The 23,525-nt window shown below is 40.1% G+C and overlaps 2 long non-coding RNA genes across 2 annotated transcripts; one reads left to right on the top strand and one right to left on the bottom strand.

Annotated features, from left to right (window-relative positions):
• Positions 1 to 21,492, top strand: LOC124281449. Its single transcript, XR_006899933.1, has 3 exons — positions 1 to 15; positions 1,986 to 1,989; positions 21,348 to 21,492. It is a non-coding gene; the product is annotated as an uncharacterized LOC124281449 (long non-coding RNA).
• On the bottom strand, positions 8,547 to 11,876 carry LOC124281441. The gene is made up of 3 exons (XR_006899931.1): positions 11,836 to 11,876; positions 10,229 to 10,300; positions 8,547 to 8,829 (listed from the first exon to the last, which is right to left on the bottom strand). It is a non-coding gene; the product is annotated as an uncharacterized LOC124281441 (long non-coding RNA).
• Positions 21,493 to 23,525: the final 2,033 nt, after the last annotated feature.

Below are 23,525 nucleotides of genomic sequence, written 5' to 3'. Positions count from 1 at the left end.
AAACACTCTAACACTGTCATTACAGATCCGTGTTGGCGCATGGAATACAAAAACATGACAATATGGTATTAGCTGATGGGTACCGATCGATCGGGGGCGACGACTGTCAAATATCTTAGTAAAGTATAGATGAGTGAGTGAGGTTTTACGCCTCTTTTAGCAAATTGAATATTCCAGTTGGAAACATCGAGTCTGAATTTGAGAATCTAGATATCATGAGCATCGATCAACGGAATTAGAATATGATGACCTGTATCGACCTGGTCACCGAGTCTGAGCACCCGATCGGCTCTTACGACAAGCGTGGGTTCCTGAAGATCAACTCTAACCCGGATCTTCAATGGTTTAAAAAACATTTAGTGGATATTGACAAAAAGTGAGTAATGTGTTATGAAGTCATCCAGGGGAACGTGATTTTCCTGCTCCACCGCCTCGACGACTGGAGGACAAGCAGCACCATCTCGTGGTCACGGTACCCTTGTTGGTGGTAGTGTTCTGCTTGATACCGTACGCGAATGTGACTCATCCGACTGCAGCCGAGGTTACTGACCCCGTGACATGCACCACTAAATGATTACCTTGGGAATGTTGTCTCTCTAATCTGCAGCAGATGTGAATTCCCTTCAGGCTAAGATTGAAGTAGGCGTAACGCAGTTATTGCGAACAAGTCCAGTGAATGATTGTAGTGTTACGCCGTCTTTAGTAATAGTCAAGAAATGTCGAGGAGTCGCATGGGCTTCACATATTGGACCCATATTGGGAACCGGGAGTTTGCATCTCGAACGAGCCTATTAAATTGTCTGTAGACACTCACTGTTTATTTCAAAGTTAGAAATGGTGTGGACCCGTAAATATTTGGTCTTCAGCAACCCATGCCTGTCGTAAGAGGCGACTAACGGGATCGGTTGATACATCTCATCGTATCCCAATTGCGTAGATCGATACTCATGCTGATGGTCACAGGAATGTCTGTTCCACACTCGAGTATTTACAGACCGCCGCCATACCGCTGTAATACTGCAATATGCGACGTTAAACAAACCAACATAAATGTTGTGATCACAGCACGAGAATAACGTCGGAAGGAATGAGCTTTTGGGAATAACAGACATAGCGTGAAGTTTCTTAAGTTTCGGTGCTATTCGTATGTATTTGACAATGACACAAATTCATATTTCAGGTCGCATCTTAATTGGCATGCAATTGATTTCTTTAGCAGCTTTTTTAAAATATACAGTTTGTTCATAAATATACCGAAAATCAACATTTTAATGCAGTGGTGAAAAACCTAAAAAATTCTTTTGCAAAAAATCAAAAGTCAAAATCGTTTTTACTGTTAATCGTGGAAATAAAGCGATTGTTTGATGGTTCCCAGAATATATATTGTTTGTTGAATACACCTGGGGGAAGAGAAAGAACTCTTCGAAAAACATCCCATCGTCATAAACCTTTAAACACACACATACTCCAACCAATCGTGGAAGAGTGTAGTCACCGGGGTGTTCTAGCAATTCATTTCAACGATACACATAAGGTCCTTAGGTTCGATTTGGAGTTATTGTGTGAGTACACCTTAGCGCAAATAAAAACAGAATTGTGTGGCATGGCATGTCAGCTTCCTATGCATTGTTGATATTTGCCCTCGTTCTAAGGGGCGGGACGATGTGTTTGGTACTGACTGGCCACACGCACCAAAAGCCGCATTTCAAACCATTGAAACAAACACAAAACAGCACAGGCTATGACCGGATTTTGCTGTGTTTCCCGATATTTACCAACTGTTATGAGGATGTGTTTTTGTTAATTATAATGTCACACTAATTAACTTTAAGTTATGGGTAACAAAAGCGCTGAGTGTGGATTTGAACTCACGCCTTAAAGGCTATGTATTTTCACCTGTTAAGAGTAAGCTGATGAGTTGCCTCCCCTTTGTTTGCTTTGCTTCCGGTTCCGGAAGGATACTGTAAGCTATGAGAAGATGGTAGTGTGGTATGACTTTTGCTAGAATTCTCCAGAACTGCATAATAGGTATATAAGGGATGGTTGTTGACATGTATGGTTGGGATTATTTTGGATTTGCGCTCATCTGTCTGCCAACATTGACGTTTCAAGACCGACCCCTCAAGAGGGCTCGTCTACATTGAACTTTCAACTGCTGACAACTTCAATCAGTGTATCTATGAGTATCTGCAAGACTGTATCTATAAGTAACTATAGACATTAAGTTGATATTTTAAATGTGTAACCCATTAGTATTGTATTAGAAATCTGTACTGTCATTCATTGTAACCTTGTTTATTGCTATTCAATATGTAATTGAATAATATAGCCTCGACTATGTTTTATTTTGCTGGTTTAAAGGGGACTGTTTTCACAGCAATTTCTCAACCGTAACACTTACTTTGAGTATATTTCAGGTTCATTATATGGTGAATCCTGGCTCCAAACCCACGACAGAATCTATATTACATTATTGAAGTACCAGACACCCATGGCTGCACGACCGTCACATTTGTACCTTATACCTCTACATAGTATTTTCAAAATATCAAAAGATCTTAAAGCATTCTGAATAAATATGTCTTCTAATACTTACTGATGCTTTATGTCGCACTGTGAAAGAGGTCCTGTAGCAAGATATGAACAAATATGCCAAGCAATGCCCGTTTTATAGTCCCTACAATTTTGCTCTTAAAAAACCTCAATCAGCTGCAATTAGTCTTACGCATTATGCAGACGTTACGTTCAAGAATTTCTCTATCGCCCTGCCTAAAACTTAAAAAACATCAAACGTAAAAACAAACGTAACAATCGTTTGACCTCCTCCCTGATGCATGGTGTGACTAGCCAATGTTGAAGACATAGGGACGCATCGGTAAGCAATACACCAACAGTATGTCAGTCCGAACATGATGTCGTCTTCATCTCAATTCCTTTTTCAAGTTGTGTAATCAAACTGAAGCAAAGCTCTGTCAATGATCTATGGCCCAACGAATGGGTATTTTATATAAACTGTTTTAAAGCTAGTGAAATCAGCGCTTTAATTACCCTCAGCATAAGCCTAGTATTGGAATCGTGTGCACATTATTTTGTCCATGTAGATTAATAAATACTTAGCGGCTGGTATCAACTTATTCTGTTTTATTCCATATGTTTTAGTTGATGGTTTAAGCTACGCGAATTATTAACCATGGGGTTATTTAAGAGTTATTATTACAAATTCGAAGAGTCGAGTCAGTGAGTGAATGTAGTAAGTTTAGTGACGCTTTGAATAGTATGCCACATCTGCTTGATGTGGGATATGGACATACACCTGAACAAGGGGGATAGTTCAACGGATATGCAACTTCTTTATAACAAAATATGCGACGTTTCGGTGTAGATGCTAATACCGTTATCAGGCAAGTTTGTTAGCATCTACACCGAAACGTCACATCTATTTGTTATAAAAGTTGTACATCCATAGAACTAAACCCTTTGTTAATTACAGCAACTGCTTAATGTGTCTCAAAGGACACGTATACACGCTGGTGCTGTCAAACCTACAAACAGCTATATTCGAACACACAATCCTGGCATGCCGAGGGGAAGCAATTGTGGACAGCGAAATGCGCCTTTTTATACCACTGGGTCATCCATTCCAACGAGTCATATATTAACTGTGTGGAATAGCTGTATTAGTTGTGCTACCCTCAGTCAAACCCGTAAAGATCCGGGTTAGAATTGGTCTTCAGCAACCCATGCTTGTCGTAGGAGGTGTCTAACGGGATCGGGTGGTCAGGCTCGCTGACTTGGTTGACACATGTCATCGTATCCCAATTGCGAAGATCGATGCTCATGCTGTTGATTATTGGATTGTCTGGTCCAAACTCGATTATTTACTGACCCCCGCCATATAGCTGCAAAATTGCTGAGTACGTTAAGCAACAACCAACCAACCAACCAACCAACCAGCCTTCAGTCACATTGAAGCGCAATCCATAAAAAATCACTGCTGAAAGCATAGTCGATTTTACGATTTTGACTATATCATGAATATGTATTTGTTTCAGCGGTACTAAAGCCGTTGTTTGTAAACAATGGAGTCTGGACCAGTGAATCCAGTGATTATAACCATGTGATCCGACTGAGCATGAGTTTATATGTTCCCCAGTAGTTGACAGTAGAATCAGGACGAAACCGACGTACAATGTATAGCTCCATCAGGATGGTGTTGAAGCTGTTGAAGCTGTTTCTACAGTTGACTCCTGTGTGGTTTCCACACTTGAGGTCGATGTGGTTGCACATCCACAGTCAAGTCAAAAGGAGATTATTACAGCTGAAGCTGTAGAGGAAACTGTTGATGAAGTTGTTTTGAGCTAAATCAAGATGATGCCGGTTACCATTTCTTGCTACCCTTTCATTGTTCGGGGGTTTGTTTTGGTGTTTTTTTGTGTGTTGTAGTTTATTATTATTTTTTTTTTTTATTGGGTGTATATATTTTAAGCGCCTTTTTAGAGTATATTTATGACATCTCACATTGATTAAAACAAATACAATAAATTCTCAAAACTTCTTTTCAGTTTTCAACCCTGAAATATCATCATTATTCGTAGATCTTACAAACTGTTTATTTCAGCGCAGAATGTTAACTGCATCGTGTTTACATGTTGACCAGAGTGATGCAGGAGTTGCGTCCCTTGTCGTCATGGGTTCAAATAAGGAATCCTGGACCGTTGGTGTGCTTGTGGGTTTCACCATATGGGTCACAAACTACTGCTCGAAGGCGGTGCCTGTCAGTGCCAGGACCACCACATTAACTTCTCGTGTCTCTCTGTCTCACTGTAAATTACAGGGGCGGATACAGCTTTTTGAGAAAGGGAGGGTGCACACTATTGAGAAAAGGAGGGGTGCACACTTCATTTTCACCCGAGTTTCAATGGTCATTTAACAAACTTTCAGCACAAAATGCTGGGTGCGCACCACCATTATATTAATACCTAATTATTACTGTTTAATTAACTTGGTTATATCTTGGTTAACAAGGGCCCACCTGAATCGTGCAGTGTTTAAAAATCGAAAGTACGAAATAAGTCGACTATAAAGTTTGCAATGGTATTTTATGACACTTCATTCATATTGAAAAGGAGACGATTAATTTGGTTCTCATAAATCACATCGGTGAAACAGAGAAATGTAGATAAAGATTAAGATGCTATTACTAGACCATACACACAGTCACATAATTTGCCATTTTAGCCAGTATGGGCTTGAGATCATTTGACGTATATTGGAAGGATATGCTTAGAATTGAACAGAAAGCAACATGATTGTTTGTTTATTGCCTGACGCCGCACTCGGCAATATGGCGGCGGTCTGTAAATAATCGAGGCTTGACCAGACAATCCTGTGATCAGCAGCATGAGCATCGATCTACGCATGTGTCAACCAAATCAGGACGCCTAACCACCCGATCCGGTTTGTCGCCTCATCCTACGAACATGGGTTGCTGACCAGTTCTAATGTGTATTTAAAAAGTGTTAAGGTGACCGTAAATGACATATAATAAACAAACGCCGCTTTTATGATTAGGCCCAGATGGCTTATAACATGAACTCAGTGAAAGAAGTAGTAGAAGTCATAGTACATGTAACAATGACAAGGTGTGCTTGAGGTTTTCTTTCGTGTTCCGTATGTTGTTTTTTATGTTCTCTTTAGAGCAATTTATTGCTCACAAGCTAACGAGTTTCCAGAACACATTAGGTCGGCCAAAATCTGTGTTCACATTTCCATCTTAGAAGCATCAGGCTGGGGTAAGGTGTTACCTGACTTATCGGATGGCATCCTCTTTTCAGGCACATTCATAATTACCAGTTGTGTAACATAAACACATTCACGTGTTAATTGTTAGGGTTTGGGGGTAACGGATTGCTACATGATGAAGTCCATTTTGAAATTGTTCACATTCCTGTCTTTACAATATCATATTCACCATCATTGCATGCATTCCTATTTACATTTGTTTGTTTGTTTGTTTGTTTGTCTATTTGTCTGTTTGTTTGTTTGTTTTGTTTAACGCCGTATTGAACAACTTTCCACATATATGACCGCTCTTTGTAAATACCTTTTAAAGTGACATTTAGACTCGTAGGTAGAAAAAACGTCCTGCCCCTTGACATGAGAATCAGGGAACATCAGACACTAGATACTATTGTCCTGCTGAAGCTGCAAAGCCATATTTTTTTTCAATTAAATCGAATATATTTTTTTAAAATTAAATACTTGGAGAAATGGATATTTCTTGGAAACAACTTTGCTCACGTTTCCAACAGTCGGGACCGTCAGAAAAAATGTAAAAAATATCAATTCTGCTTCAGACTGTTAAAAAGTGAGTAAATTTGTCTGCCACAAAATTACATTCTTACAAGTAGGTTTAATATTTTTCTAACTCAGTCCACCCTAACTTTATACAAAAATGCATTTACCCTAAGCTATGAAGTGCAATGTTAACGTCAATATTGTGATACATGAGGTACAAATGAACGAAGTCATTAATTTACCAAAATCCACTTTTTCGGATATGAGATCATTAAAAGATTATTGGTGTGATTCATTGTGGGAAATATGACATATGACGAAAAGAAGGCCTGGCACGACCGTCGCACAAACACGGGAGCTGACACTCGCGAAAACCGGTGAATTTATGTTGTGCTAAGAAGTCTTGAGAGGTTCATTTCAAGGACGCTAGAAGGCATCTCATAATAATAATTTACAAAATTCTCTATAGCGCCCTATATGATTTTAAGGCGCTTCACAGAAGGAGTCACAAAAGCTACTGAGTGTAGGCTGATTTAAAGAGATGGGTTTTACGCCCTTCTTAAAAATGTCATAAGATGTTGAGGGTAGATTGTAGATCGTTCCACATTGTTGCTGCAATCTTGCTGAAGCATCTGTCACCATACATTACTGTTCCTGTTTTGGGCTCAGTAATCACAGATATAGAGATCGCCCTGCATCATAAGGAACACTGCTCCTTGAGATATGTTGGAGCAGTGTAAAGCAGGGCCTTGCACACGTACATCAACATCTTGAACTGACACCAGAGATGAAACGGCAACCAATGCAAGATATTCAGGATCGGTGTGATATGGTCGCATTTCTGTTTTCGAGAAATGAATCGCACTGCACTGTTCTGTGCTCTCTGTAGACGATCTGTGAGAGACTGTGGTAGTACACAGTGATCTTCACCGAACCCACTTCTCTGACGGATGACATTCACGAGGCTTCTCCTTATATTGCTGATCAGACGCCTTAAGACTGGGATCCTCTGCCTTTCTTGGTGCATTCCTTTCAATGCATAAGCGGTCAATTTCCAGCTCCAACTTAGCGGTTGTACATTAAATGTATTATATTCAATGAGATGAGGCGTTCCAGAAGTTGTAAAGTTCATTCCCTGTCAAAGTTTATGTTTCCTTTGTTATTTATTATCTTTTTCGGAATCGAGCATTCGCGTAAGAATACTTAGCGGTACACTAAGGTGAAGGTCGTTCATGACGGCGGCATATGGTTGTGACTAGTCGCTAAAACAGTGCAAACAAAACTCATGCTTAAAATAAGATCTTTCTGTCTAAAAAGAACAACAAAATCGGGCAGGGTTTAACCAAATGTTTAACGTTTTAGAATTAGCATAGCATGTGTGGAGTTTTGTGAAAGTAGTTCTTGGATTGACATAATTTGCATAGTTATCAGATTTGGATACCAAGTTTATCAGATTGCTTTATTGCACCGATAACACCCTCCATTAGATGATAATTGTTTTTATCAACTTCCAGTGACAGGTCAGTACGCTCATAAAATGACATAGTATTTATTTTCTCTTCGCATTGTACAGTATAAAAATATATTCACATGAGAGTAAAATTTTGTTTCGAAAACTCTGTTCACATAATTTTCAACACCTGTTTGCCCTTTGGCGCTAAAAAGGACGTCGGCAGATACTTGAGAGTGTTTTCTCCAACGTTGACAATTTGAATTTTGTTGGCATTTTCAATATCTTGACCGTATCTAATTATGTATTCAACACTTAACAGTAGACCATTCATATTAAGTGTATCCCAGGTTAATATTTGAACATTTTGATGCATGCTGGTATCTCATCCTGTATCGTTTGTATACTGAATTCGATAAAGGAAGCAATCGTCCGATACCCAGAGGCTGGAAGATCTAAAGTGACACGTGACTTCAGCATAAAGTTCTCTTTTTTGTTGACGACGCCAGCAGTCTTACCGCTATGATGACCCTAATTCCATGTTTAACATGCTGTCAGTGGTTGGTGGAGTTGAGGTCGCTGTGTGGAATTTGGCCGCGTTACGGGTCATAATGTTGACGAGGACAGTGGCGTTAGTATAGCACAGTAATCCCATCCTCGTTGGTAGATCAGCCTGTATTTGAAAAGGCAGCCCAACCAACATCTCCACCGAATAGATTTTAATTTTCTTTGAGAATCAATTTTAAAACATTCCATTTTCACAACAATGACTAAAAAAATAAAAATATAAAATCAAAGCTGTTTCTGCAAAGAATTTAATGAATTTTGCGTATCTTCAGGGCAAATATTATCATCTGTAATGTGACGTCACATGTCACGCCATCTGTACAATGGACAGTTCCAGGGAATGACTGTAATTTACAATCAACCATTCAGTATCACATCCCACACCTAATTATTCTGTGAGAACAGCCAGTACCAAAAGAAAGTCCTTGGGTTCAAGTAAAAGGGTTGTTGATACATCCAGGGGTTGTACGGTTGGTATGGAGGCTGTGTTTGAGGAGCTGCAGTTTGTGTTGTGGCTGAAAATATACAGCAAATTCTCATTCATAATGTTCACAAGAGATCCCATTGCACAAAGTAATATTAGTGCTGGAGTTTGTTTGTTGTTTAACGCCGCATTCAGCAATATTCTAGCTATTATATATGGTGGTGGTCTGTTAATAATCGAGTCTGGACTCAGACAATCAGGTGATCACGATCACGATACACGAAACTGGGATACGATGACGTGTCAAACAAGACAAGAGCCTGACCGCCCAATACCGTTTGTCGCCTCTTACTACAAGCACGGTGTGCTAACCCGGATCTTCACGGTTTTAGTGCTAAATAATATACATTAGCTGGTAATAGTTGTAGCGCTAAAATAGTGAGTGCGTGAGTTAAGTTTTACGCCGCTTTTAGCAATATTCCCAGGAACATCACGACGGGGACACCAGAAATGGACTTCACACATTGTACCCATGTGGGGAGCGCTAAAGAATTTTCATAACGGGGCCCAGATGGGTTATGACATGAACTCTGTGAATTGGGTGGTCAGACTTGCTTGATAACGTGCCCCGAAGATATGGAACTTTGGTCATGATATCGATCACCAGTTTATCTGGTCCAGAGTCAGCTGTCTAGAGTCCACTGTCAGATAGCCGGGATATAGTCGATCCAACGTGCAGCATCAAACTAGCCATATCGACGCTCTAACACTATCAAAATGTCGTCATCAATAACATATCTGACGTCACAGTCATTATGACCGATAACTCTTTATACAACAGTTATATCAAAATCTGGATTAGTATGTAGTATGTCACTGTCAGGCAAAACTGCATTCGTGTTTGGTGTGGACGCTTTTAATAACTATTATATCTAAACAGTCTTTCTTGTTGTAATTATACATTAAGTAATGGCGTGGTGGGCGACCTGTCTAAAGCGCCAGGCTAGGGATCCAGCGAGCTTGAGGCGTCGGGAATCGAGCCCACCTGTCACCAGGTGTAAAAACCTTGGAGTCAACTTTGTGTGCAGACTCTTTCAGTGTTGTCACAACCCCCTAGTGTACAGTACACAACCCTGTGCACTAAAAAAGAACCCACGAATCCGTTGGTATATGACCAGATGGTGTCCACTTGAATACGTGCAAACACCTAGTTGCGGGTACAGCTGTGAATGGGTACCTCGTAAGGATGGGAAAGCCACACTAACTCGGTGCGCCTAGTGGCTGCAAGAGTTGTATATACCCCAGGGAGTTGAGATTGATAATACGATGTGCCGTTGAAATTGACATCCGGTGATCGAGGGAAAAGCAAAGCCTTTGAGCAGCTGAGCTGGATATCGGCGCTATACAAATGTTAGTATGTATGTATGTAATGTTAACCGAGAAGTGAATCGAGAGTCTGGAAAGGGTCATGTCGGTTCTATTCTACTGACCTGTTTGCGCATTCAGTGTCACAATGACACACACAAGAAGAAGACACACAAGTTTCATGTTGACGTGGTATCCTGCAAACAGATAAAACATTTTATCATCACACCATGCTAAGTCTGTATTCTCCCCAGGGAGATGAGTGAATTTCTGCGGGATGCCAAGAGGGCAGAAACTGAGAGCAAATGGAAACAGTTTCAGCCTTGCTTTGCATTTATTTAGCAAAAATGCCTGTAAAATGTAGCTTCATGCAAAACCTGAAAGTGAGTGAGTGAGTTTAGTTTTACGCCGCACTCAGCAATATTCCAGCTATATGGCGGCGGTCCGTAAATAATCGAGGCTCGATCAGACAATCCAGAGACAAACAGCATGAGCATCGATCTACGCATTTGGGATACGATGTCAAGTGTCAACTAAGTCAGCGAGTCTGACCGCCCGATCCCATTAATCGCCTCTTAAACATTGGGTTACTGAAGATTAATTCTAACCCCCAGACAAATGAACATGAAAGTTCGAGTGCTCACTGATCGGCCAGGGTGATAATAATCAGCATCCGCTATAGTCGGGATTTGAGGTATTTAATGAACCATATTTTTATCCCTATCATTAATGTGGAGCGATGGAGAAGTGAAGTGGCCAAGTCGCTAACACGTTGCATCGTCAGGAATATTTTAGGGTTCGACTCCACATATGAGTGCAATGTACGAACCCAAATATCTAATCCTCCGAAATTATTACGCAAGACCATAGCGTAAAACAGATGTTACTTACACGTTCAAATTTACCTACATGGGCCATAATGAATAAATGCGTAATTTTAGAGGATACATGCATTGCTGTGGGTCTTGTCAGCTCTTTGTACAGCTGGTATATTTTATACGCATTTTTCATTCTTGAAAGAATCCACCGGAGGCGATCGTCTCAGGTTGTATGGAGTCCTTTGGGCACGCCAGAAACCTTGTGGGTTCGAATCTCGATTTGATTGAGTATTTCTTTATTGGTCAACACCATACCCATTATGTAAATGGAATACTGTCAAACATAGTATCCCACTTACTATGTACTCCACCACTTACAATCTTAACAATATCTTTTCAAAATCAATAAAAGTACAATGTCCTCAAACCATTAAGAATCTTAAACGTAGTTGTTAAATTAATACTTGAAAGTTTAAGTGAACTGAGCTTAAACCCGCTTCAGCACTATCCATGGAATATTCACTATGGGCATCGAACCCGGTTCAACTTTATGAACGAACGCTGTACATAACCAGTTGACTAATGCGGTTAGCGGCCCCGTGAAAAGGCATGTTGCACATTTTCTGTTTCCACCTTCAGGGACGTTGGGCTTCTATTTGTTGAATTCAAGTTGGCTAAAGCGTTGGTCGCAAGGCAGAAACATGGTTTTGATCAAACACGGTCCGGCTCGCTCCGTCACTCACTCACTCACTCACTCACTCAACAGTATATTAAATTGATATTTATCAGTATCAATCAGTATCAATGATTTAAGTATCAATTTCCCATAAGCTTGCGCAAATCACAAATGTACGTATTTACGCATTTGTTTACGAAGGTGACGTTTCTTATGAGATGAATAAAGCTACGCTTACCCTGTGTCCGACCAGCGTTGTTTACTGTTGGTGAATGTTTCACATGCTTATATACAGGGGGGAGATAGGCGTTGTTTGGGAATATACTTTTATAATTAGAAACTCTTTAGCCAATGTCTCTAAACCAGTCTATTACAATAATTTATGCCGTTGTAGGAACGGCAGGTGACGATGGTCACTTTTTTCTTCAAGCTCGAGTACGAAATATTTGTTGCCAAGGGCCAGGTAAACATGTGATGTGTTGGTAAATATGGGAAAAGTAAACATCACCTGTTCGGGCTTTGAAGTTTCAGGTAATAACATCCTTGTTGGTTTCAAGGACAATGTATTCTGAGGGAGGGGGGGTACAAGGAAGATATAGACTGGGTTTGTGTGTCACTCAACAAATTGTGAAATGTAAGCTTTCGGCCGATAACTTTGTTAAAATTGGTTCAATGTAGAGATTCATTATTTTCAATGTAAATGTGAGTGGCACTGTTTAGAAGTAGGAGAGTAATATACAGACAAACGTTATGGATAGACAACTTCTTTATTCAGTAGATGCGACGTTTCGATACAGATTCTTGTATCGTTGTCAAGCAAGTATATCTGGATATCTGGAGAAAGTTCATAAGATATATTAAATTTAACCATATCCATTTCGAAAAAATGTAGGTTGAAGTCAAAAGTTGGGAGGTATTGAACATCACTATGGTCACACATTTAGGTATCCACAGATGTCTCTGAGTGAGATATCGATTTTAGATTAATAAGAATTCAGTATTTCGTCATGTAATACCCACCAATACAAATGTTGCCTTTATAATGTATTCGTCCAGATATTTGACGTAGTTTCCACCCACTCTAAAATGTTAGTTGTAAGCCGATCAATACCTTCCCGTTGGTACAGACACGTGTAGATCCGTATAGTTATGCAAGCTACCTGTGGGGCAGGACACAAATAACTTCTGACATTTGTCTGATGCAATTCCCTACTTTGGCTTGGGGGTGGGGGTGGGGGTGGGGGTTGGGGTTGGGGGTTTGGACCCTAGTGGTTAAAGCTCTGGCCCGTAACGCCAATGACCCGAGTTCGATTCCCCACATGGGTACAATGTGTAAAGCTCATTTCTGGTGTCCACCACCGTGTGTTATTGCTGATAAATGTTGTTAATAACACAAAAGACAATAAATAATGCTGTACAGTTAAGAAAGGACTGCCCGAACACATCATGGAACACATCACGTGACAACAACAAAATTCATGCACAACACACACGAAAAGCACAAATAGCATGCGTAAAACATGCTGATTAGGGTAATAAATGACCGTCGGCAAATAAACGTGCTCATTTTAGCTGTACCTCCGCAAGTAAAGTTTATTTTGCAATGCCAAGATTGTCACCAGAGGAACGAGAACGGGCGTTGGGCATGTTGCAGGTTGGCACATAAGCAGGATTAGTGCCAGACGATTTGGTTGCCATCATTCCACCATCATAAGACTTGCCAACAGGTACCAACAAACAGGAACCACCAGGGACCGCCAACGTCCTGGCCAGGCACGTGTTACCACCCCTCACCAAGATCGAGACATTGTTCGGTGCCATATTCGGGATCGTACGTTGCCGGCTGCCAGAACCGCCAATGCTGTCCAAGGCCGACGTGGTTTGATCAGTGCTTCCACCGTCCGGCGCCGTCTCCGTGCGGCAGGATTACGGTGTCGACGCCCTTATGTTGGACCCATCCTGACTGATAGACATCGCCGTGAACGCCGACGATGGGCTGAAGAGGCATCGCCTCAAAACATTATTCAGAGACATCAGTTCAATGAGGAGACGTTGCACAGCTTGTGTTGCTGCTAACGGTGGTCATACACGTTACTGACTTTCCAATCTGACTCCATCTTTCTTACATGGTCAGCTGAATTAAAACTTCACTGTTTTGCTGGATTGGTTCTTGTTTCTTTTCTTTACCAATCATTGGACTACAAAAGTATGTAAAATTTACACCGATTGCTCATTTATGCTCTTGGAAATCCAAACTAATACAGGTGGTGCGTTTTCAATGATGTTCAGTATATCAGGCGATATTGCCTATGCATGTGGGGAAATTAAAAGTTTTGTTGCTTTTATTTAGAAACAAAACAGTAAAGACTTCAATATTTTTAAGCAACTACACTGTATGGTGTTATAGCAATATTTTCCAATTTAAAAAGTGAATATCAAAAAAGGACAAAACTAACATGCTTTCAAGTTAGTAAAACAAAGAGCTAAAAATGATATATGTGTAAATGCAGTGGGCGTTTGGATAAATTCACACTTCATTTAGTAATTTATGAGCTACCAATTTTTATTCATCAACAGTTATTAGTTGGAATCAGTGTGTCGAGATGAACTACGTGTTAAAGTATGTGAGCATTTACGTAGGGAGTCGACCGAATCGTGTAGATGCCATTATATACCTGATGATTTTTGTTACACAGGATTTACACCGTTATTAACGGAATCGACAAAAGAAGTCGTGCTTGTACGTTGACGTACACATATGTACCATGATGGTGTCTTGTCGGAAATGGACAGAGAAAATGAGGGCGGTGGCCCCATGGATGATGTATCTGGAAAGGAAGTGATGACATTTGACCACTCACTGTCAAAGGTCAGGTCAGACATGTGGCTTAAAACTGGGTCCTCTGAAGTGGGGAGCGTTGTTGCGGGGGATCTGAGGTACTGCTCCCATACTAAATCAGGTAAGGTCATTTTGAAACACAAACTTCATTTCATACATAGAATAGTATCGTATGTGTACACAATTTGTCATTCAGGCATAAAAAGTAGTACTCGATAAAAAGTTCAACTGTAACATGGCGAAACTAACCGTCCAAGAATATATAATTGTTAGTTTGATAAATCAGCAACTGATTATTTTATATTTTCTTTAGTGTCAGTCTTTGCTATTTCAACGTTATTGAAAAGTTATTAGGATGAAAACAGGTGCCGAATCACAGCAAACCTATGGTCCAAAATGTTGCTAAGATGCCTGCATCAAACACATTATCATTGAATAACCAGTTCTTGTTTGTTTAATCTTCTTACAACCTTAAACATGTATGTATGCTTCTTTTGTGTGTCAGGAGTAAAGTGCTAGCTATAGTGCTAGCCCTCTCAAATGCCAAATGTAACTGGGTTTCTTCTCTTGTTGCATCAAACATTTGGGTATACAGTGAAACCTGCCAACAACGGCACCTGTCTAATCCGACACACTGTCAAAACTGGCATAAAATTTGGTCCCGACATTTTACAACGATTTGCAATTTCTTTTGTACGTATGATTCGGGCTAATGTGTTATAGTCGTGACTGTTTTTTCAACGAACATAGTGTTTACTTTCTTCTGGTCAGCAATTTATGTCCCTTGTAGTAATATTAATCATTGATATTTCAGAACCTAGCGTTGTTCAATATCATGATGCTGAGGGAATGTGGAATTGTGCTGATTCTTCTGATGACGAGTCAGCAGGGTACGTCGAACACCTTTATCACTGAAGTTTCTACTTCAGAAGTTGTGAGTGAGTGAGTGAGTGAGTGAGTGTCATTTAATGTTGCATTCAACCATATTCAATATGTGTCCCTCCAGCAAGTAGATAATCGAATTAGGACTAAATAAACTGAATTTATACATATCCACAGGTTCACGTTATGTTGGTATAATGACGCTGTTCAGTGTAGTCGGAGAACAACATCCTCCAACCCGGACATCATCATCCAACCGTTTTATGAACCTATGCATGTATGTCGATGTTGGCCACTAAAACCTCGTTCTCAGGGGCGGAACAAGGGTTTTGGAGAAGGGACGGGGAGTAAAGAGGGAGAGTGAGGGTGCACATAAATCATGACGTCAAAAGATTAGGGGGAAATGCTCTGGTTCTCAACGCATCATTCTGGCATCATTTGGGTGGCCAGCATGGGCCGCACCTATGCGACTTGGGTCATTGTTCATATTAATCATCTTGTGAAAATCGTTGTTGTATGTGTATGGTGCACGTGGCGTTTGGCAACAAACATTTGTTTATGAAGATTGTGTGAATCTTTCTCCGTATTATTCTTTGTCGTTTACGTCTTGGATTTCTCGAAGACACATAAGGACGCGGGGTCATTAGTTCTATTATGTGAGATTCTGTCACACATTGCCACAGCTCTATCTACCAGTCACATATTACCGAGTCGCAAACCATAAGGTAGTTGCCCGAAATGAAATGTCCGATGCCTAGACAATCGTAGGATTGACGATTGCGTTTTCAATATTTATACAGCGTTTCGATGCCTTGCTTTATGTCTGTGCAGGTATATGTTAAATTCATAATGAGTTTGCTCGTGAAGTGTGCCAGTGGAGTTAATCTAATTCAACATCATGCTGACTGCAACATTCCGCAAGTTTTCGCAGTGCACATGAAGAACCATATAAGTGATGAACATCTACAAGATAAGAAAGATCTTCATTAATGAGTTAACGGATTCAATACCGGAGCAACATATGACGACTTGGTGATTTTGGTGAATAAACAGCATATGGTGGCTTTTAGATGTGTTGCCAATTATGTCCCTTTTCACTTCCGAACAATCTGTGCAATCTTGTAGGACGGTTTGTGTTTCTGTAACTTATAACATTCCAGAATTCTTATTTTATCTTGCAGTCATTTTTTTCATCATTCTGTTTAGGTTCGACTCAGATTCCTTCAGAAGCAAATCAAGCTGCCCAACCGACGTACGCAAGCGTACCACAGCAAACCAACCCAGGCCCATCACAGCAACCCACTCCGGGCGAAACACTGCAAACCAATCTAAACCTTCCTCTGCAAATCAACCCTAGCGTACCACTGCAAACGAACCCAAGTCAACAAACATCTATCAATCCAAATCTTCCACCACCATCTTTGAGCAGGAAAAGGACGGGAGTCCATCTTCAAGTCAATCCATATTTCAATCCGTTCTTCCAAGATTTTTCAAACAGGAATCTCTTACGTGGCCAAGCTTCAAGGTACTGGAACTATGGCAGACCAACGCACCATTTAAACTACAGGAACTCTTATAGGAGGCCGTTTTCAAACCAAGCCTTACGTTTCCTTGCCATGAATGAATTGTTTGACTTTTTGTAACGTTCTGAAAAATATGATCAATGTGCAGACTTCTTTTAAATATAACACTATTTTTATCTTAACGGAAGTCTTAATCTCGTGTATAAAATTTACATTTTAAATGATAAAATATATCTATATATCTAATTTTATGCATGTCCATACTGATTGAAATATATTGGAAAGTATCAAATGAAGTATTTGTGCAAAAACGACCAAACAAAGTGTTGTTTATTTCTTCATACATGATTTGGGTTCTAACCCTTGACCCGCCTGATGTGTATAGGTTTATCAACACCGCACCTATGCTATTGGGTTTCACCAAAATGGTAAGACCTGCGTCACTGAGGACCTACCTTGAACCAAGCCAGCATACCGTGTTATTACTTAAATGTTGTTCATGTCGAGAATAAACTCACAAGGGACCGCCAGGTGAGCAGGTGTTTAAATAAGAAAAGCACTTCTGGCCAATTTTGGTTTTTGAATAAATTGGTCAAATTTAAGACCAAATACAATGAGCATTCGTCAAGGATAATGCAGTGCACCCTGGTTATACTTCCCCTGGTTATAATGCCACCCTGGTTATAATGCCCCCCTGGATATAATGCCCCCCCTGGTTATAATGCCACCCTGGTTATAATGCCCCCCCCCCCTGGATATAATGCCATGTTTTTGCCAGAACGGATTTCCTGCCTTTATAATACCCTGGTTATAATGCCACCCTGGATGTAATGCGATGTTTTGCCAGAACGGATTTCCTGCCCATATAATACCCTGGTTATAATGCCATCCTGAATATAATGCCATGTTTTGCCAGAACGGATTTCCTGCCTATATAATACCCTGGTTATAATGCCATCCTGAATATAATGCCATGTTTTGCCAGAACGGATTTCCTGCCCATATAATACCCTGGTTATAATGCCATCCTGAATATAATGCCATATTTTGCCAGAACGGATTTCCTGCCTATATAATACCCTGGTTATAATGCAACCCTGGATATAATGCCATGTTTTGCCAGAACGGATTTCCTGCCTATATAATACCCTGGTTATAATGCCATCCTGAATATAATGCCATGTTTTGCCAGAACGGATTTCCTGCCTTTATAATACCCTGGTTATAATGCCATCCTGAATATAATGCCATGTTTTGCCAGAACGGATTTCCTGCCCATATAATACCCTGGTTATAATGCAACCCTGGATATAATGCCATGTTTTGCCAGAACAGATTTCCTGCCTATATAATACCCTGGTTATAATGCCACCCATAATGCCATGTTTTTGCCAGTCATTTCCCCTGGTTATAATGCCAATTACACTGGCTGCATGTAGTATATATACCTTAATTGGTTAATTGACATGACTCAAATTAAACTCACCAATGCTTTAGGTAGTCGTATAATCCCAGATAAGATAACATTGTGACAATACACTTCTTGCCACCTACAACAAGAAGTCACCTGCAGCCCCTAGACGCTGGGAGTATCCAGTCATTCAAGGCTCATTACAGGAGACATCAGCTCAATCACCTTGTTGATTGCATAGGGCCTCTAACTGTCCTATCTGGATATAATGCCATATTTTCTCCTGGACAAACGGTGGCATTATAGCCAGGGTATACGGTGCATCCCAACTCATATACGTACGCATTGCTAAATGTATACATGACCTTATACAATGAAAACTATAACCATAAAATGTAACGATGACGTGTCTTTCGAAGAGCAAAAAAACTAATATAGTATTTTCGGTATAGTTTCATGCCTTTTCGGTATAGTTTCCTGAAGAAAACCCAGAAAGCTTTAAGGGTGACGTTTGTGTCAGGTTTCACACTTTCAATTCACTCTGGAAATTTCCCCCAGCTGTTAAAAATGTTATATAAAACATTGCAGCTTTTCAGCCTTATGTCATCTTCATCATGGTATCATATACTACCCATCAAAAGTTTAGACTCGCTTAAATCAATCACTATAAGTTATGTATGTACATATGGTTACAACGAAGATGAATTTCTCCACTAACTTGGTGAAAATATCTGCAAACCTTATGCAGATTAATTGCACGAGGATCATGCATCAAATTGCTGAAAAGCATGTGCAAATATCGTGCATGTGAACAGCTGCGTTTTGGGGCAAAGTTTTGATAAAAAAATCGCCATTTTTCACCGGGTTTCATCATTTATTGAACGCATGACAATAAACATTTCAAAGTCACGAATTTGCTTTTCAATACATCAGCTCATGTATAAACAGTACCTATAAACTGTATGGAATATTTTACAAAATCTAATTCGGAACAGTTGATTGAAGTAAGTGGCTACATTTACACTAGTGAGTCTAAACTTTTGATGGGGAGTATATATATGAACGCTCTGCCATTTATTTTTATCACCACCCCTAAACACAACGCATGGAATGCACAACGCAGTAGCCCCATACACGTGCATGGGGTGTCATTATTGATTTTGACAGTTTTCAAGAAGGTCAATAAATCACTGCAGACCATTAGTTTTGACAATCATCTATCATCACTTTTTTCAGTGTTTGTTTCTAGCCGGTTGTTTTTGTTTAAAAATGAGTGTGTGAGTTTGGTTTTACGGCGCTTTCAGCAATATTCCACAAATTGTCCGACAGGGGACACCTGAAATGCGCCTCACACCCTGTGCCCACGTGGGGAACGAACCTGGGTCTTCGGCGTGACGAGCGAACGCTTTAAGCACTAGGCTACTCCACCGCCACCTATGAAAATCGTACACATGCAAATTTCACGCCGTGCACTTATCATCTTTCAAGAGCGATTACTGTACAAACAACTATGGTCATAAGAAAGTGCAAGTGGTGCTGCACTTTCATTGCATTTATTATTATCATATCAACATTGATTGACTCCGATATATCTCCCAATTTTATAAAATCGTGAATTAAAATTGAAGTTTATTCTTTCAGAATATGTAGATGTAAACCACACGGCGTTGTCCCACACTACAGGCTGGGGGGAGGGGGCTTGCATTGTTCTCCATATCTGTCAGCAGAGCCCGGGGACTGGGCGTTTTCTTTGTTACTGGTGTCCCAGGTTGCGGCGACAAGACACACTTGACATCGGTATGCGACTTCTGTGATCTCTACATTTCAAAGATTTGTTTGTTGACACGAACGTTTGTCACTGACAAGGACGGCTATGCGTAGTACTTATGAATAACACCTTGATCTACATAAAACGTGAAAGAGATATTGCGCAAGGCATCCACGCCGGGGCACAGAATGTGTTCCGTGGAAATAGGGGCTGTGGGATATAGCACAGTGGTTAAAGTGTTCGCTTGTCACATCAGGGTTTGATTGCCCACATGGTTACACCGTGAAAAGTGAATATCTGGTGTTCTACGCCTTGGTATTGCTAGAAATTCGCCTGAAACAATACCCATTCATTCTTTTGAACTAATATATATACGTGTATATTATACATGGGACGATATGGCTTTATCAATTAGATCCAACATCGCTTGTTACCATGAAAACATCTTCACGTGTTTCCTAACTAAAGCGGCAAATGCATCGGTAGTTATTTGGGCATTTCGCAATTATCACTGAGAAATATATTATTATATAAATTATATTATTTTTTTACTATGGCTATTCTGTCATATCGTGAAAACATAGGGTATGTTGCTAACAATCCAAGTATCATATGCAGGATCAGGGATTATAACCCACGCTCATAGGTTCCTGACACATTCAAGGGACGTAACTCGGTGCGTTAGACGACTGAGACAGACGTGCTAATGGTCCAACGTGAATCTAATGGCATGAGAAGATCTATTGTCAAGCCATTTATGGGTAGTTTCTCAAAATATATACCCAGCTACAAAAGAAAAACTGTGATGCAGTGGTAAATATAGTGACTGTTGTTTGCTTATGAAAATATGCAAAGGAAACACCGTGAGGCCTCAGATAACCTTTATTTATAAACAGGTCTGCTTTCTGATTATGCAAGTAAGACGTCGTTAGACTGCTTCATTTTGGTAAGGTCACTAAGGAGTCGTGGGGAATAACAATTCAGTATCGAGTATTGCCTTCATTAGCGACCACTTCGGTTGAACACATAACTGACAAGAATGACTATCTGGTCACCGAACACACACTATTTCGATTTGATTTATGTCCTATTTCATGCATGTAAGTTTGGGTAATATTTGCTACATTTTAAAATTATACAGTACATAATTGCACAGTAATCGCTCTTGAAAGATGATTGGTGTATGACGTGAAATTTGTATGTGTGATTTATTGACGTTTCTGAAAACTGTCAAAATCAAGAATGACACCCTATGCACGTGTATGGGGCTACTCACTCACTCATTTTTAAACAAAAACAACCGGCTAGAAACAAACACTGAAAAAAGTGATGATAGATGATTGTCAAAACTAATGGTCTGCAGTGATTTATTGACCTTCTTGAAAACTGTCAAAATCAAGAATGACACCCCATGCACGTGTATTGGGCTACTGCGTTGTGCACGTGCATCCCATGCGTTGTGTTTAGGGGTGGCGATAAAAATAAATGGCAGAGCGTTCATATATATACTCCCCATCAAAAGGTTAGACTCACTAGTGTAAATGTAGCCACTTACTTCAGTCAACTGTTCCGAACTAGATTTTGTAAATATTCCATACAGGTTAAAGGTACTGTTTATACATAAACATTGTTCATAAGATGCCTGCCTTTGTCAACACTTATTCAACACTTCCTATTCAAATTGACAGATCAGGTTCCCCTACTTTTTATAAGAGTATATGTGACTATGTGTGTCTTGTTTACATTCTCTGCGTTTGTTACAGGTGGCAGGTAACGATATTATTGCATGCTACACCAACAAGTTATCCAGTGAAATTGACTTGCTCTGCTTTGCTTTTAATAGTTATAAAAATAAAAATAAGTCTTGAGTCTGTAGAACATTTTGCTTACATGTCTTTCTTTGCCACAATCTACCCGTGAAAATCCGGGATAGAATTGCCCTTTTAGTAACTTCAGTGATTGTTGTAAGAGGATTGCGTGGTCAGGCTGGCTGACTTGGTTGACACCTGTCATCGGTTCCCAATCAGATCAATGCTCATGCTGTTGGTCACTGGATTGTCTGTCGAGACTCGATTATTTACACACCGCCACCATATGGCTGGAATATTGCTGTGACTTTATAAAACAACAAACCAACCTCGGTACAAAGCTTAAACAAGGAAAAGTCAAACAAGCTGAATGCTTTGGCTGGGTGAGGCATGCTGATCTGAAAAATAAAATAGAAGTTTGTTTAAGGGTCTGTAGGGTGGATTATGATTTTTGTCTCAAAGTGTAAATGTGAAAAGCAGACCAGGAGAGCCCGGGTTCTTCATTGGGAGCACGGCACATACTCTGCGTTATGCATCAGTCTCTGAAATCCCAGGGGGAATAATGGAGAAGATACTAAAATTCGACAGCATGTGCATACTGAGCCCACTTGTGTTCGCTCTGTGACCACGTAGTGACCGCGGTGACCTGATATGTATACTGTGACGTCATGTGTAAGCTGTTACCTGATATGTACACTGTGACGCCATGTGTATACTGTGACCTGATGTGTACACCGTTACGCCATGCGTATACTGTCACCTGACGCCAGTGTATATACTGTGAAAGGATGTGTACTGTGACGTCAGTGTGTATACTGTGACCGATGAAACTTGAGTGAATACTCGTCCGACTTGGCAATATCGACCCCAACCCCCCACCACCCCTCCTCAGTCCCAATCCACGCCAAACATTGCAGGCCGAACACGTGGCATAACGTCAACTTAAAATTCACAATCAATGTGAAAAATCCAAGCTCATAATAATCCGGCAAAGGGATGTACATAGTGAGCGGCGGTTACTTCTCGCAGTTTCCATTTTGAATGTTGCTCAGACTCCAGTATTCATGCGCCATGTTCTTCTAAGTAATATAGTTTGTACTAATGAACCAAACACCACAATACTCTAACAAGAAACGTATGGTAACTTAACGTCATTTTTTATCTTAAATTAATTAATTTACTCTGGTTGATAAATGTATTATGTATTTATGTATGTTTGAAATTGGAACTACTTTGTTTTGCGTGAGTGTGAAGTATATACCCACCATTGGGTCACTGTATTCCAAACTAACCGGTCACATAAATCGCGAAAAAATCGAATTAACATCCCTTAAACTTCAAAATATGAAATTACATAAAAAAAATAATTTCACGTTGTTGTGGCTTGATTAACAATGTATTTGATGACGTTCATTATAATAATATGTGGTGTTTGAATGGACTGTTCTGCTGTAATTTATGTAAATGTTAATATACGAGTATAGGGATTTAAGCTGGATTTGTTGACACTCATTAGTAGATGAAGGTAGTGCCTCACATGAGCAAATTACTTGATACGCGGTTGACTGGTCGAAAAGGGCAATAGGGTTGCGCAATAGAGAGAAAAATTACCAGTTTTCTATAAGCGAGCAAAGGTTGGCAACGTACTTCCCTCGCTTTGTTTCGAAAAATATTTTTAATGTCAAAATAAACTATCG

This window comes from Haliotis rubra, unplaced genomic scaffold (assembly GCF_003918875.1).
Source record: "Haliotis rubra isolate DU_JTF1 unplaced genomic scaffold, ASM391887v1 Scf108, whole genome shotgun sequence".
Classification (NCBI taxonomy): domain Eukaryota; kingdom Metazoa; phylum Mollusca; class Gastropoda; order Lepetellida; family Haliotidae; genus Haliotis; species Haliotis rubra.
Note: the sequence above shows the minus strand (reverse complement) of the source record. Positions and strands in the feature narration are given on the sequence as shown.